Source organism: Uloborus diversus, chromosome 6 (assembly GCF_026930045.1).
Source record: "Uloborus diversus isolate 005 chromosome 6, Udiv.v.3.1, whole genome shotgun sequence".
Classification (NCBI taxonomy): domain Eukaryota; kingdom Metazoa; phylum Arthropoda; class Arachnida; order Araneae; family Uloboridae; genus Uloborus; species Uloborus diversus.
This window is the reverse complement of record NC_072736.1, coordinates 109,771,143-109,788,633: the sequence shown is the minus strand read 5'-3', so window position 1 is coordinate 109,788,633 and position 17,491 is coordinate 109,771,143.

Below are 17,491 nucleotides of genomic sequence, written 5' to 3'. Positions count from 1 at the left end.
TTATCGATGGTGTTTAAAGAATAAAATTATTTTTCACTTTTTAGAGCAATTTTGAAGTCGGTTCTATTTTTTTTTTTTTTCAAAATTTTTTTATTTCATTCTTTTTAGTGTAAATGTAGGTATTTCAGAAATAATAAGAAGTTACCATCACGAAACTTCACATATTTTTCTTAAAAATGCTCCATACTAAAAAAAAAAAAAAACTATTGACACGCGTTAAACTTTAAGCGATTGGCACTAAAAACTTATCTTTGTTCCTCTCTGGAAATCATGTGTAGTTAATTTAATTATAACCATTTAAGTATTATGTTTTTCATAACTAATTTACATTCCACAGCATCTAAGTTGCTCATGATGCAATCCTGTATTTTCTTACTTAGCCCCGATCATCTGTTATCGGCATAGGTGATAACGATAAAAATACTACAGAGTAGTTGAGTCAAACCTAATGGTAGCATTGTGAAGGCTAAGCAGATCCTAATTACTGCAAAACCTCGCTTCCAGGTTAGGTTTACCCCTACTATGGAGCAATAGCACTGAAGAAAGGAAGATTTTGATAATTCACATAGGGTTACTATAAATCAGCAGGGTTACTAAAATAAAATTATTTACGCCAAAAATGAGACGACAGCGCCAGATTCCCCATTATCGAAGTATCCCTTGAAGAAATTTGATGCTTGCTTCAGAGAAGCCTTCATTCAAAATGTTACTGTTATATGGCACCAAACTTTTATAACAATGAATTTCATTTTGTCGCGTAGATGAAGATAGCGAAGACAATGTGAAAGCCAAATGAAGCGAATACTCGTTAGTCTCAACTCGAGATCTTTATTCAGAACCACGAATAAACGTTACATCTCCTTATATACAACTTGAGAAAGTGCTGGAACTTTCCAGTCTTGGAAAGATACAGAAATTAATAGAAGATTCGAGAAAATACGGGAAACAGTAGAAACGAAATTTTAGTAAACTTCACTTTGTCCTAGTCGGGATTTGAACCCGGGTCGCTTGTGTGGGAGGCGAGAATTCTACCACTGAGCCACCGTTATCCACGGATGAAAAATGCGAACTTCGCTACAATATCATTTTAATCATTTAATAGGGAAATTGCATAAAATTTACTGTTTTTTGCCCATAACTTTTTTTCTAAAGAACAAATATGGTCAAACAAAGTAATGGGACCTAAGTTGAGCCATCCCCTATCCATTAAAAAAAGAATCATCAAAATCGGTTCACTAGGTGAGACGCTATGAGTGGAGAAACAAAAAAAAAAAACATACATACGGTATGAATTGATAACCGCCTCCTTTTTGAAGTGGGTTAAAAATAAATCAATTCAATGTAAGTAATGAAAAATTTGAGCCAGGAAAATAAAATTTCCAAATATTTAGAAACCCCCTATTTTTATTTCGTAGCATCACAAGATTTCTCCAAACTATTACATTCAGTGGGACCCAGCATACAACATAGAGGTCATGGTGTAGACTGCAGCATTGAAATTTATTACGGTGTATTTTCATGGTTTTTTGTTTGGGGAAAGGGGGGGTGTCAGTAGCATTGGGAGAAGGGGGTAACATTATTGCTCTTGGAGGGGATTGGCATTGGGCACCTCTGTTATATTAACATAGACTATTACAATGTAGGGGGCAAAATATTTCAGCAGCTTCAAATTGGCTTTCAAGGGCAGTTTCAAATAATACCTTCGAAATATTGGGTTAAAAATAGCTGTTTACAGTGCTGACAACTTATTTTTTTTTATCTAAAAAGCAAGTTTGGCAGTCTGTCTAAACACCCGACTGACAACCAGAATCCCGAATTGGGGTAATTTTTCTGTATTTTTTCAACTATTTCAGGCCGTAGATATGTTAAACTGCAATGATCATTACTTGATGTCGTACAAAGTAAATGTAATGCAGCGTAATACATACATATATAAATATATAAGCTGAACATGATACATACAAGTTAGCAAATGAACAGTACGGTTAATAAATGAACAGTACAGTTAATAAATGAGCAGCATACTTAATTTGCTTATACACATTACAATTTTCAGCTGGATTGCAACGTTAAAAATAAAAAAAAAGACAAAATCAATGTCAGTTTTGTTGATAACATAACTGAATTAATTTAACAAACGGCCCTATTCAGGTCTAAATAAAACTGCAATTCCCTGCATATATATTGTAACGGATTCGGTGCGACTTCCACTTTCTTGAAATGAAGACACAGTTCTTGATAAAAACACAGGAAATTTATTTACACTATGTACAGGAAAGATCTTCAACAACTGCTAAATTATTCATCAGCAATTAAGCAATTATCACACAACACCGTAAACTCAACGTTTACACACGTATTTACTTCCAAATACGAAAACAACACAGCGAAATGCCTCGCAATAAACAGAGCAAAAATGCTCTCCAGTTCGAAATATCAATCGAAACTCTCCTGTTTATCCATCGCTAACGGCTTATATAAACATCGAAGAATTTTCCACAACATTCTTTCTGCTTCGAGAAATGCGTAGACCGTTATCAAATTTTATCAATGAAAAGAAAAGGAAAAGGGGTCGTATACTTTAGCCATATGAAAAAGGGGTTGTATATTCATTACGGGAAACTATTTACAGGTTACGTTACTACAATAATTACTATTTACAGGATTTGTAACATTGCCCCCTTCCTAAGGACTGCACGTCCCGGGCAGTACAATCCCCAGAAAGGGTGCCAAACTTCTATCACAAGTTTACAAATATACACATTAATTAATAACTAACAGATACAGAAAACGCAATAATAACAAGAAATATTACTAAACATTAAAAGCAAAAATTATCTACAACTTTTATGTTATCAACCATGGTTGTTTACGTAATACTCATGAACTATGGCCATAGTATGGGGCTAACCGATCATAATGTACAACCCTAGGTTTTGCATTAGGTGATTTTTGGATCCTTACTACGACGTCATTTAGTCGGTTAAGGACTTTGTAGGGTCCATCCCAATGCGACTGCAATTTGGGTGACAGACCTTTCCGTCGGATGGGATTCCATAACCAAACCTTGTCGCCTTCGTTGTATTCATGTCCAGTAGACCTTGTGTCATATCGGGTCTTCATCTTCTCCGCCGCGATGTTGATTCGCTCTCGTGCGAAGTTATGAACGTCTTCCAACCGGGCCTGGAGATCCTGGATGTACTCCTCAGGCGATGAAGGCGCATCCGGAGGACGACCGAAGACGAGATCACAAGGTAGCCGAAGCTCTCGTCCAAAGAGCATCTGAGATGGGGCATATCCGGTAGTCTCGTGGACAGCACTGCGGTAGGCCAGCAGGAACAAAGGTAGCTTCTTGTCCCAATCCTGTTGATTTCTGGATACCATAAGTGAGAGATTATTCAGGATTGTGCGGTTAAATCTCTCCACCATGCCGTCCGATTGTGGGTGTAGTTGTGTTGTCCTAGTTTTCTCAATTCCGAGAATTTGACATAGGCCCTTAAACACAGCAGAGATGAAATTCCTCCCTTGATCGGAATGAATCTGCAAAGGTGTTCCATATCTCGAGATCCAGTGTTGGACTAGAGTCTCTGCTACGGTGGTAGCCTCTTGATCTGGAATGGGATATGCTTCCGGCCATTTGGTGAAGTAGTCGATGGAAACAAGAATGTATTTGTTCCCATCAGCAGTTCTTGGTAGAGGACCCAGGATGTCAATCCCAATTCGTTCGAAAGGAGCTCCAACGTTGTACAGATGTAGCTTCCCTCTGCTTCTCTTCTTCGGTCCTTTACGAGCAGAACAGGCGTCACAAGAATGGCACCACTTCTCCACGTCATCCTTCGCCTTGCTCCAGAAGAAGCGCTCCCGAACTTTATTGAGGGTTTTCAAGACACCAAAATGTCCTCCAGTCGCACTACTATGTATTTCTTTCAGAACATCTGAAATCCTTGATCGGGGAAGTAGTAACTGCCACCTAGATGTTTTGCCGTCGTCAGATTCCCATTTCCGGTGTAGCACGCCGTTCCGTAAATGGAGTGAGTTCCATAAAGCCCAGTATCTTTTTGTTGCAGGACTGAAGATGGAAACGTCCTGCCAGCTAGGGCGTCGACTGTCACTTTCCATGAACTCTAAAATTGGTTTTATGTCGGGGTCTTCAAGTTGATCTTTTCGAACTTGGTCATCACTCCATGGATCAGGTTCTGATGATGTTGGAGTCACTGTCACCTGATAGGCGGTAGGGCTAGTCGTTCCATACTGTTTCTCGATTCGGGAACAATAGTGGCAGTTCTCAGGACAGGGTCTCCTTGATAAAGCGTCAGCATTACCGTGAGATAACCCTTTTCGATGCTTGATCTCCATGTCATATTCCTGGAGCCGCTGTATCCATCTGGCTATCTGGCCTTCCGGATTTTTGAAGTTCAAAAGCCAAGTTAACGAGGCATGATCTGTCCGAAGCAGAAATTTTCGGCCGTAGAAGTAATGATGGAAGTGTTCTACAGCTTTCACTGTGGCCAGTAACTCCTTTCTGGTGACGCAGTAATTTCGCTCCGACTTTGATAAGCATTTGCTCCAGTAAGCGATGACATGTTCTTTTCCGTCAATTTCTTGGGATAAAACAGCTCCGATGCCCTCGTTGCTCGCATCAGTGTCCAGGATGAAGGATTTTTCAGGCTGAGGATAGGCGAGGATAGGGGTTGATGTTAAAGCCTCCTTCAGTCGTAGAAATGCATCTTCGCATTCTTTGGACCATTCAAACTTTTGCTTGCTCTCCGTCAGCTTATGCAAAGGTCGTGCAATGTTGGAAAAACCCTTCACAAACTTCCTGTAGTACGTGCAGAGCCCCAGGAAACTTCGCAGCTGATGGATGTTTTCGGGACGATTCCAACTCTTGACCGCGGATACCTTTTCTGGATCGGTTTGTACACCCTCAGAAGAGATGATGTGACCAAGATAGTTCACTTCCCGGCGGAACAAATTACATTTGGACGGGCTTAACTTCAGATTGGCTTCCTTAAGCTTTTGCAGCACCTTCCTAAGATTTGCCAGATGTTCTTCGAAACTGCGTCCCACGATGATGATATCGTCTAAATAGACCAGACAGGATTCGTAGGAAAGTCCTCTTAACACTGTCTCCATAAGACGCTCGAACGTAGCTGGTGCATTGCAGAGGCCGAAGGGCATCACTTTAAACTGCCATAAGCCTTGTCCAGTTGTAAACGCTGTCTTCTCTCGGTCATCAGGGTGTATTTCAACCTGCCAGTAGCCGCTCTTCAAGTCCAGGGTCGAAAACCACTTGTGTCCGGAAAGAGTGTCCAAGGTGTCGTCTATCCGTGGAAGAGGGTAACTGTCTTTCTTGGTGATTTCATTCAGCCGTCGGTAATCAACACAAAATCTGGTGGAGCCATCTTTCTTTCGGACCAAGACGATGGGAGAGGCCCAAGAACTGGATGACGGTTCGATTACATCATTCTCCTTCATCTCTTTCAGGAGGGTCTCAACCTCTTCCTTCTTGGCGAACGGTAGTCGTCTTGGATGCTGTTTAATAGGGGGGTGTTCTCCAGTGTAGATCCTATGCTGCGTTAAATTCGTCCGACCCACATCCTCCGATGTAGATGAAAACAGATGCTTGAAGTCGTCCACCAATTGTTCCGCAGCAGTTTTTTGATCTTTCGTTAATGGTGCACTCCCAATTAACTTCGATGTCAAGGACTCAGAAGACACAGTCTCGGGGGAATTGATTCTTCTAATGATGCAGTTTACTGGAGTACAAGTTGCTAACACTTCACCTTTCCGGATATTCCTTGGCCTTTCACTCACGTTGGCGACTCTCACGGGAATTACATCCTTAGAAAGGTCCACAAGCGTAGATGCTACCAGCACTCCTTTTAGGCTATTGCTTAGGTTAGGGTATTCAATGAGTCCAAATCGAAAACTATTGGTTTCTTCAATGGAGCCAGGTATTAATGATTCTGACCTTGAGGGAATCGATAAATCTGTTTGGGCTATTATTTGATGAGCGGATTTTACATCACTTTCTGCAGGGAAAACGGCTATGTCTTCTCTCATCGAGTGCAGCTCATTAGTCTTGAAGTCGAGAGTGAAGTCATATTTCTTCAAAAAGTCCAATCCGAGAATGAAGGGGTCCGTGATATCAGCGACGAATGCCGTATGATGGTAGGTGGCATTCCCAAGCACTATTTCCAAGTCCACTTTACCGTCAATCTCGATTTTGTCACCTGTCACAGTCTGGAGACTTACGCGTGGCGATGTCCACAGCAGTTTCAATCCAAATTCACGAGCCACATCTGTCCTAACGATTGTCACATTGGCTCCAGTGTCGACAATCAGTTTGCAAGGATTCCCATTTACATGGGTGTAAATGAAAAGTCCATCACTGCCACTACTAGAAGAGGAAATCTGCAGAGCTCTGGTGGTGGTGATTTCCTTCCCTCGCGTAGCTTGGCGAGCCGGACAACTCCTTCGCAGGTGTCCTTCACTACCGCATTTCCAGCACTTCTGCTCTTGTTTCTTTTGGGCTGTTATGCTGCTCAGATGTCTTGCCAAGTCACCGAGTTGTCTCTCGAGTTCAGCGAGGTGGGACGACCTGGAATCAGACTCATCAGCTTCCAGAGTTCGGATGGGATGGCGATCGACACGGGTTGCTTGCTGGGCGGCCTCCAACTTCATCGCATACACAACAGCAGAATTCAGGTCTTTGACATCCGCCATCCGTAGAGCTTTCTGGATTTCCGGATCTCGAACCCCGTCGATGTAATAGTTGAGTGCCAGGTTGTCTCGAACATCCGCAGGACAGTCGCAAAAAGCAAGATGAGACAGTCTCTCAAAGTCCGCCGCTAGCTCTTGCAGGGTTTCCCCGGTTTTCTGGAAACGGGACTTCAACTGGAGTCGACTGAAATCTTTCTGGCACTTCTCACCGAAGCGAAGCTCCAACGCAGATGTGAGGGCGGCGAAATCCAGGCGCTGGCTGTCCGGAAGGGTCTGAAGAATGTCCGCTGCGTCACCTCTCAGGGATGCTGCAAGATGGCAGGCCTTGGTAGCAGAGCCCCATCCGTTCGCTTCCGCCACTATCATGAATTGAGTCTTGTATACCTGCCACGAACTTTTCCCATCAAATGTGGCCAGTTTAATGGACGGTCGAGCAACAGATGTGGGAGCGCCAAACTGTACAGAACTGCTTTCCGCGGTCGCCCATCTCCTTTCCACGTCCTTAAAGATCTCTTCTTTAAGTAGATGAAATCTTCTATCTTCTTCTTCAAATTTATTTTCTACAGCGTTGAATCGGCTTTCAACGGTATCAAATTTTTCTTCAATAGCATCAACTCGATGCTCTATGTCATTAAATTTATTTTCCATCACAGTCTTTACCGAAATAAGGTCGTTTTTAATTTCTTCTTGGTTAGACGTTAAGTCCATTTTCAGCACAGTTAAATCGCTTTTTAACTGGTCTTGATTTGCCAACATACTTGCAGTCAGATCACTTTTTAATTGTTCTTGATTAGCCGCCATATTATTTTTTAATTGTTCTTGATTAGCCGCCATATCGTTTTTTAATTGTTCTTGATTAGCCGCCATATCATTTTTTAATTGTTCTTGATTAGCCGCCAAACTTTCAGTCAAGTCGCTTTTCACAGCATTAATTGCTTCCAGAAGTTGTTTTAATTGGTCATCCATTGCGCGAGTAATCACCATAAAAACAAAGTCTATAAATTCAAACAGTCTTAATGAAAAAATGTCCAAAGTCACACTTACTCCAAGAAAGTCCAGAAGTAGCCCCACGTTGGGCGCCAAATTGTAACGGATTCGGTGCGACTTCCACTTTCTTGAAATGAAAACACAGTTCTTGATAAAAACACAGGAAATTTATTTACACTATGTACAGGAAAGATCGCCAACAACTGCTAAATTATTCATCAGCAATAAAGCAATTATCACACAACACCGTAAACTCAACGTTTACACACGTATTTACTTCCAAATACGAAAACAACACAGCGAAATGCCTCGCTATAAACAGAGCTAATACACACTCACAGTTCGAAATCTGAATCGAAACTCCCCTGTTTATCACGTGGGACGCCTTTATAAACATCGAAAGAAATCTCTCAACTGTTCCACACGCTTCTGGAAAATAGTAGACCGTTATCAAATTTTATCAATGAAAAGAAAAGGAAATAGGGGTCGTATACTTTAGCCATATGAAAAAGGGGTTGTATATTCATTACGGGAAACTATTTACAGGTTACGTTCGTACAATAATTACTATTTACAGAATTTGTAACATTGCCCCCTTCCTAAGGACTGCACGTCCCGGGCAGTACAATCCCCAGAAAGGGTGCCAAACTTCTATCACAAGTTTACAAATATACACATTAATTAATAACTAACAGATACAGAAAACAAAATAATAACAAGAAATATTACTAAACATTAAAAGCAAAAATTTTCTACAACTTTTATGTTATCAACCATGGTTGTTTACGTAATACTCATGAACTATGGCCATAGTATGGGGCTAACCGATCATAATGTACAACCCTAGGTTTTGTATTAGGTGATTTTTGGATCCTCACTACGACGTCATTTAGTCGGTTAAGGACTTTGTAGGGTCCATCCCAATGCGACTGCAATTTGGGTGACAGACCTTTCCGTCGGATGGTATTCCATAACCAAACCTTGTCGCCTTCGTTGAATTCATGTCCAGTAGACCTTGTGTCGTATCGGGTCTTCATCTTCTCCGCCGCGATGTTGATTCGCTCTCGTGCGAAGTTATGAACGTCTTCCAACCGGGCCTGGAGATCCTGGATGTACTCCTCAGGCGATGAAGGCGCATCAGGAGGACGACCGAAGACGAGATCACAAGGTAGCCGAAGCTCTCGTCCGAAGAGCATCTGAGATGGGGCAAATCCGGTAGTCTCGTGGACAGCACTGCGGTAGGCCAGCAGGAACAAAGGTAGCTTCTTGTCCCAATCCTGTTGATTTCTGGATACCATAAGCGAGAGATTATTCAGGATTGTGCGGTTAAATCTCTCCACCATGCCGTCCGATTGTGGGTGTAGTGGTGTTGTCCTAGTTTTCTCAATTCCGAAAATTGGACACAGGCCCTTAAACACAGCAGAGATGAAATTCCTCCCTTGATCGGAATGAATCTGCAAAGGTGTTCCATATCTCGAGATCCAATGTTGGACTAGAGTCTCTGCTACGGTGGTAGCCTCTTGATCTGGAATGGGATATGCTTCCGGCCATTTGGTGAAGTAGTCGATGGAAACAAGAATGTATTTGTTCCCATCAGTAGTTCTTGGTAGAGGACCCAGGATGTCGATCCCAATTCGTTCGAAAGGAGCTCCAACGTTGTACAGATGTAGCTTCCCTCTGCTTCTCTTCTTCGGTCCTTTACGAGCAGAACAGGCGTCACAAGAATGGAATCACTTCTCCACGTCATCCTTCGCCTTGCTCCAGAAGAAGCGCTCCCGAACTTTATTGAGGGTTTTCAAGACACCAAAATGTCCTCCAGTCGCACTACTATGTATTTCTTTCAGAACATCTGAAATCCTTGATCGGGGAAGTAGTAACTGCCACCTAGATGTTTTGCCGTCGTCAGATTCCCATTTTCGGTATAGCACGCCGTTCCGTAAATGGAGCGAGTTCCATAAAGTTCAGTATCTTTTTGTTGCAGGACTGAAGATGGAAACGTCCTGCCAGCTCGGTCGCCGACTGTCACTTTCCATGAATTCCAAAATTGGTTTTATGTCGAGGTCTTCAAGTTGATCTTTTCGAACTTGGTCGTCACTCCATGGATCAGGTTCTGATGATATTGGAGTCACTGTCACCTGATAGGCGGTAGGGCTAGTCGTTCCATACTGTTTCTCGATTCGGGAACAATAATTGCAGTTCTCAGGACAGGGTCTCCTTGATAAAGCGTCTGCATTACCGTGAGACAACCTTTTTCGGTGCTTGATCTCCATGTCATATTCCTGGAGCCGCTGTATCCACCTGGCTATCTGGCCTTCTGGATTCCTGAAGTTCAAAAGCCAAGTTAACGAGGCATGATCTGTCCGAAGCAGAAACTTTCGGCCGTAGAGGTAATGATGGAAGTGTTCTACAGCTTTCACTATGACCAGTAACTCCTTTCTGGTGACGCAGTAATTTCGCTCCGACTTTGATAAGCATTTGCTCCAGTAAGCGATGACATGTTCATTTCCGTCAATTTCTTGGGATAAAACAGCTCCGATGCCCTCGTGGCTCGCATCAGTGTCCAGGATAAAGGGTTTTTCAGCCTGAGGATAGGCGTCAATGTTAAAGCCTCCTTCAGTCGTAGAAATGCATCTTCGCATTCTTTGGACCATTCAAAATTTTGCTTGCTCTCCGTCAGCTTATGCAAAGGTCGTGCAATGTTGGAAAAACCCTTCACAAACTTCCTATAGTACGTGCAGAGCCCCAGGAAACTTCGCAGCTGATGGATGTTTTCGGGACGACTCCAACTCTTGACCGCAGATACCTTCTCTGGATCGGTTTGTACACCCTCAGAAGAGATGATGTGACCAAGATAGTTCACTTCCCGGCGGAACAAATTACATTTGGACGGACTTAACTTCAGATTGGCTTCCTTAAGCTTTTGCAGCACCTTCCCCAGATTTTCCAGATGTTCTTCGAAGCTGCGTCCCACGATGATGATATCGTCTAAGTAGACCAGACAGGATTCGTAAGAGAGTATTCTTAACACCGTCTCCATAAGACGCTCGAACGTAGCTGGTGCATTGCAGAGGCCGAAGGGCATCACTTTAAACTGCCATAAGCCTTGTCCAGTTGTAAACGCTGTCTTCTCCCGGTCCTCAGGGTGTATCTCAACCTGCCAGTAGCCACTCTTCAAGTCCAGGGTCGAAAACCACTTGTGTCTTGAAAGAGTGTCCAAGGTGTCGTCTATCCGTGGAAGAGGGTAGCTGTCTTTCTTGGTGATTTCATTCAGTCGTCGGTAATCGACACAAAATCTGGTGGAGCCATCTTTCTTTCGGACCAAGACGATGGGAGAGGCCCAAGGACTGGATGAAGGTTCGATTACATCATTCTCCTTCATCTCTTTCAGGAGGGTCTCAACCTCTTCTTTCTTGGCGAACGGTAGTCGTCTTGGATGCTATTTAATAGGGGGGGTGTTCTCCAGTGTAGATCCTATGCTGCGTTAAATTCGTCCGGCCCACATCCTCCGATGTAGATGAAAACAGATGCTTGAAGTCGTCCACCAATTGTTCCGCAGCAGTTCTTTGATCCTTCGATAAGGGTGCACTCCCAATTAACTTCGATGTCAAGGACTCAGAAGACACAGTCTCGGGGGAATTGATTCTTCTAATGATGCAGTTTACGGGAGTACAAGTTGCTAACACTTCGCCTTTCCGGATATTCCTTGGCCTTTCACTCACGTTGGCGACTCTCACAGGAATTACATCCTTGGAAAGGTCCACAAGCGTAGATGCCACCAGCACTCCTTTTGGGTTATTGCTTAAGTTGGGGTATTCAATGAGTCCAAATCTAAAACTATTGCTTTCTTCAATGGAGCCGGGTATTAATGATTCTGACCTTGAGGGAATTGATAAATCTGTTTGTGCAATTATTTGATGAGCGGATTTTACATCACTTTCTGCGGGAAAGACTGCTATGTCTTCTCTTGTCGAGTGCAGCTCGTTAGTCTTGAAGTCGAGGTTGAAGTCATACTTCTTTAAAAAGTCCAATCCGAGAATGAAGGGGTCTATGATAGCAGCAACGAATGCGGTATGATGGTAAATGGCATTTCCAAACACAATTTCTAAGTTCACTTTACCTTCAATCTCGATCTTGTCACCTGTCACAGTTTGGAGGGTAACGCAGGGCGGCGTCCACAGAATGTTGAGTCAAAATTGACGAGCCACATCTGTTCTAATGATCGTAACATTGGCTCCAGTGTCAATAATCAGTTCGCAGGGAAACCCGTTTACATATGCGTAAACAAACAGTCCATTACTGCCGCCACTCGTCGATGAAATCTGGAAAACTTTAAGATGGGGCTCATTCCAATTTGGCGACCTCCGCCCCGCGAGATTGCCATGGCTTAGTTTTCCTGGACCTGCGAGGGAGAGGTGCTCTTCCCTCTGGTTTCTTGACGAGCTTCACAGTTTCTTCGTAAGTGACCCTCGCCACCACATTTCCAGCACTTAAGTGATTGTCCATTATGGTCCTTGGGAGCCGAAGTCCTTTTGAGGATTCCTGCAATTTCTTTTATTTGCTTTTCCAGTTCAGCAAAACGTGACGAAACCGGATCAGGCTCATCAGTTTTCACGCCGCGGATTGAATGGCGATCCTTGCGGGTTGCTTGCTGGGCGGCCTCCAACTTCATCGCATACACAACAGCAGAACTCAGGTCTTTGACATCCGCCATCCGTAGAGCTTTCTGGATTTCCGGATCTCGAACCCCGTCGATGTAGTAGTTGAGTGCCAGGTTGTCTCGAACATCCGCAGGACAGTCACAAAAAGCAAGATGAGACAATCTCTCGACGTCCGCCGCTAGCTCTTGCAGGGTTTCCCCGGTTTTCTGGAAACGGGACTTCAACTGGAGTCGGCTGAAATCTTTCTGGCACTTCTCACCGAAGCGAAGCTCCAACGCAGATGTGAGGGCGGCGAAATCCAGGCGCTGGCTGTCCGGAAGGGTCTGGAGAATGTCCGCTGCGTCACCTCTCAGGGATGCTGCAAGATGACAGGCCTTGGTAGCAGAATCCCATCCGTTCGCTTCCGCCACTATCATGAATTGAGTTTTGTAAACCTGCCACGAAGTTTTCCCATCAAATGTGGCAAGTTTAATGGACGGTCGAGCAACCGATGTGGGAGCGCCAAACTGTACAGAGCTGCTTTCCGCGGTCGCCAATCTCCTTTCCACGTCTTTAAAGATCTCTTCTTTAAATAGATGAAATCTTCTATCTTCATCTTCAAATTTATTTTCTACAGCATTGAATCGGCTTTCAACGGTATCAAATTTTTCTTCAATAGCATCAACTCGATGCTCTATGTCATTAAATTTATTTTCCATCACAGTCTTTACCGAAATAAGGTCGTTTTTAATTTCTTCTTGGTTAGACGTTAAGTCCTTTTTCAGCACCGTTAAATCGCTTTTTAACTGGTCTTGATTTGCCAACATACTTGCAGTCAGATCACTTTTTAATTGTTCTTGATTAGCCGCCATATCATTTTTTAATTGTTCTTGATTTGCAGTAAAACTTGCAGTCAAATCACTTTTTAATTGGTCTTGATTAGCCGCCAATTCATTTTTAACAGAGTTGATTGCATCAAGAAGTTGTTTTAATTGTTCATCCATTGCGCGAGTAATCACCTAAAATTAAAGTCCAAATTCAAAAAAAGTCTGTATGAAAAAATGTCCAAAGTCACACTTACACCAAGAAAGTCCAGAAGAAGCCCCACGTTGGGCGCCAAATTGTAACGGATTCGGTGCGACTTCCACTTTCTTGAAATGAAAACACAGTTCTTGATAAAAACACAGGAAATTTATTTACACTATGTACAGGAAAGATCGCCAACAACTGCTAAATTATTCATCAGCAATAAAGCAATTATCACACAACACCGTAAACTCAACGTTTACACACGTATTTACTTCCAAATACGAAAACAACACAGCGAAATGCCTCGCTATAAACAGAGCTAATACACACTCACAGTTCGAAATCTGAATCGAAACTCCCCTGTTTATCACGTGGGACGCCTTTATAAACATCGAAAGAAATCTCTCAACTGTTCCACACGCTTCTGGAAAATAGAAGACCGTTATCAAATTTTATCAACGAACAAAAAGGAAATAGAGGGGTCGTATACTTTAGCCATATGAAAAAGGGGTTGTATATTCATTACGGGAAACTATTTACAGGTTACGTTCCTACAATAATTACTATTTACAGAATTTGTAACAATATATATATATATATATATATATATATATATATATATATATATATATATATATATATATATATATATATATATATCAGGCTTGGAGTCGATTACGAGGGAATGTAATCGATTACGATTATGATTACGGGCACAAAAAAGGGGGGATTACAATTATGATTACGATTATAATATGCCGATTATGATTTTGATTACGATTACAGACCTATAATATTATGTATACTCATTTGCATCAACAACGTGATAGTTGAAAATTATGATTTTATTTAATATTAAAGAGATAATTGCAACTACCGTGTAGTATTAACTGAAAGATTATTTATTTTGAATTATAGCACTGTTGCAGGAAAAGAGCAATATATGAAAGAAAAAAAGCAACTAGAAAATTCAAATTGCATACATTACACAGCGCTACAATGACTGTGTACATTGTATACAGGTATAGGCACACTCTTATTCAAATGTATACACAGTGCATACTGTTTTGGACTCAGCTGATCATTATTATTTTGCCACTGCAGTAGTTCTGCCTTAGCCCTGGCTTAAGGGCAATAACTTATTGCTAAACTACTCAACATTTTAGAGCTTATAATTTCTGAAAATTGAGTGCTATATTTCAGCATTGTATTCTCAGTTATTTAGTATATTATCAGTTAATTTAATATGCAGCTATTTAACAAATAGAACCTCGTATGGGGTCTTTATACAGAAAAACTGCAATGTAATAAAATACGCAGAAAGTGTAAAAGGATATGGAACTAAAAAATTTATTTCTTTTTAAGGAATTAAATGCATTTAAGTGTAATTAATACTTCAAAGATGTCTGTTTTTTTTCACCCTCATTCATTGAGAAGTGAAAAAATTTCCAGCAATGCTAAACAATCGTTGAACTGGAGCAAATGACACAGAAGTTAAAAAATACTTGGGTAGTATTTTTAGCAAAAGGATTCATATGAGTGTTAGACCCCTACAACTCTACAGGATCAATTTTATGATCATTTTGTAAGCTATTTGCGTATGCTTTGATTTCATTCTTGAATCAATTACTTACTAAAGAAATTGCACTTCTACAAGTGCTAAAAGGTTTCAACTTAACACTCACAAAAAGTAAGATTGGGCATAACATGTTTTGCTATGATTTCCATTTTTTAGTCATACAGCTTTTTTTTTGCATAAATGAGTATTTTATAATAATATTTATACATCACAGTTTTAATGCAGCAGTGAAGTGCAATTTTTCTCACTTTAAAAATGTGGCATAAAAAGATAATTAAATTTCAAATTTTGTGTTAATTCCTTGATACAATAAATTTTATAAAATCTATCAGTGCAAACTTTTTACTTTCATACATACTCATTAATTAGAGATAATATCAGTTGTAATCATATAAACATACATTTAAGATGAAACTATGCAAGAAGTTATTTTGAAAACATGCAAAAAAAATCTTATTCACCAGGGTTTAGATTAGATGTCATGTAGTAAAAAATAAATGCAATGCGTATAAAGGCGAGAGTGTTTAAAGAATCACTGAAACACAAATGCGAATTCGGTTTTCTTTTGACAAAATCTTTTTTCAGTCATTCACTACTTTCTCATAAAAGTATAAAAAACCAAAAGCTTTTTTTTATTGCGCGAAACTTAACTTTTGATATCATTGTACATTTTCTGCTAAAATACGATTTTGAAGGGGCAATGTGCTTTGCTTGATTGCCTAACATTGACAGATGAAAGGGAAATTGATGAATGACCAATTGTAAGGATTTGGGAAGGCGTTCCCAAGAAGCCCTGAAACGCAAAGGCGCCCACGGGGTACTAATTGTACTAAACACTTATAGATAGGGCTCGATTTACGACTCTCGTTTGCAAGCAAGGAAGAGTGGGGACGAGCACTGAATAGTCGTTTAAAGAAAGAAGTTGTTTTCTATGTTATTATTGAACTATGTTATCTTTTCATACATTAGTAAAAGGGCGGCTTAATTTTTTTCACTTTTAGAAAGTCAAGATTACATGATTAAAAGGTTGAAATTGCGGATTATTTTACTTAGATTACAGTTACGATTACGCATGAAAATCCTGATTATGATTTCGATTACGATTACGGCAGTATCCTATCGACAGATTACGATTATGATTATGATTACACAAAAACGTAATCGATTACTCCAAGCCTGATATATATATATATATATATATATATATATATATATATATTATAGATGCATCTGTTCGAAAATAAGATTAATATCATGGCCTTTACTTGTCTACTTAACAAAAGCATTTAATAGGCAGCATGCAGACTGTGAGCAACAGGTTTTGAATATTCCCGGTCTGGTTAGCTGCAAGATTTTGAAGTACTCGACGGTGAGGATTAAAAGTTTTCAGTGCAAATTGTTAATGACTGGCGAAGCCGCTTAAAGCGCTTGATAAGAATGAATGTACTTTAACGTTAAAATTTATTGCTAACTCATTTCAGACAACTTTTATAACGGCTTCGAAAGTTTATTTTCTTCACTGAATTGGATAACATTTTCCCGATCCCTCATTCTACAACATATTTTTCTCATGGCCCCCACTAAAACATACCTGGTTTTTCATGACCCCTCAGAATATCTCCCGCAAGCCCCCCCCCCTTTCCCTCCCCTTCAGCCAAAACGAATGACCACTCCTTTAGAAAAATCTCGAGAAGTTAATTGCTCGAGTTCTCGATTTCAATCACTCGATTCCCGAGATTTCGATGATCAAAAGTTCCTAAATTTGTCCGCCACCAGTTTAAATTTGTGGTTTTTTAAAAATAAATTGTCTTTATCAGTGCACAGGACTTAAATGACCTGTACATTGAAAAGTATGATATGTATTTGGGAGAGGGGCGGACTGGACTGCCGGCCCATTGAGCCGCAGCCCTATGCGAGCTCCCGCTTACGCGCCCTCAAGCCTGAACACCTTTTTTTATTTGAAAAATGTGTTTTTTTTTAATTAATTTATTTTTTAAAAATTTTGGTGCAGTTTCCTTTTCCTTTTTGACTGCGACTTCCTTTCGCTTTCTTTTCTTTTCTTTAAACTCCTCGTAAACCTGGTGTACCATCGTTTTTTTTTTCTTTTCCTTTCTTTCTTTTTTTGTTTTACTTTTTTTTATTGCACCTTTTTTTTTCTTTCTTTTGTACTTTTTTATTATTTTTTTATTTATTTTTTTTCACTTTTTCTTTTTTGCGCCCTTTGATGGAAGCCAAGGTTAATGCCCTCTTACGGGACCCAGTCCGCCCTTGATTCGGGCCTGCTAAATTCATCTTAATGATGTCTAGCCCTCGGGTAAAATATGCTTGGCATCACTGAAAAGTATAAAACGTATCTGAAAGTGATTGCGCAAGATTGAAACGAGGAAAGATTGTAAAACAACGTGTAAGTATAGTGGGGTTGTTAAGGAATACTTTCCCTTTAGCCAGTACCCTATGTCGGTGTAGGAAGATAGGACGCCGAGCATTGGGCGCCGAGCATTTTGGACACCGGGAACATTAGGCGCCGAGCATTTTG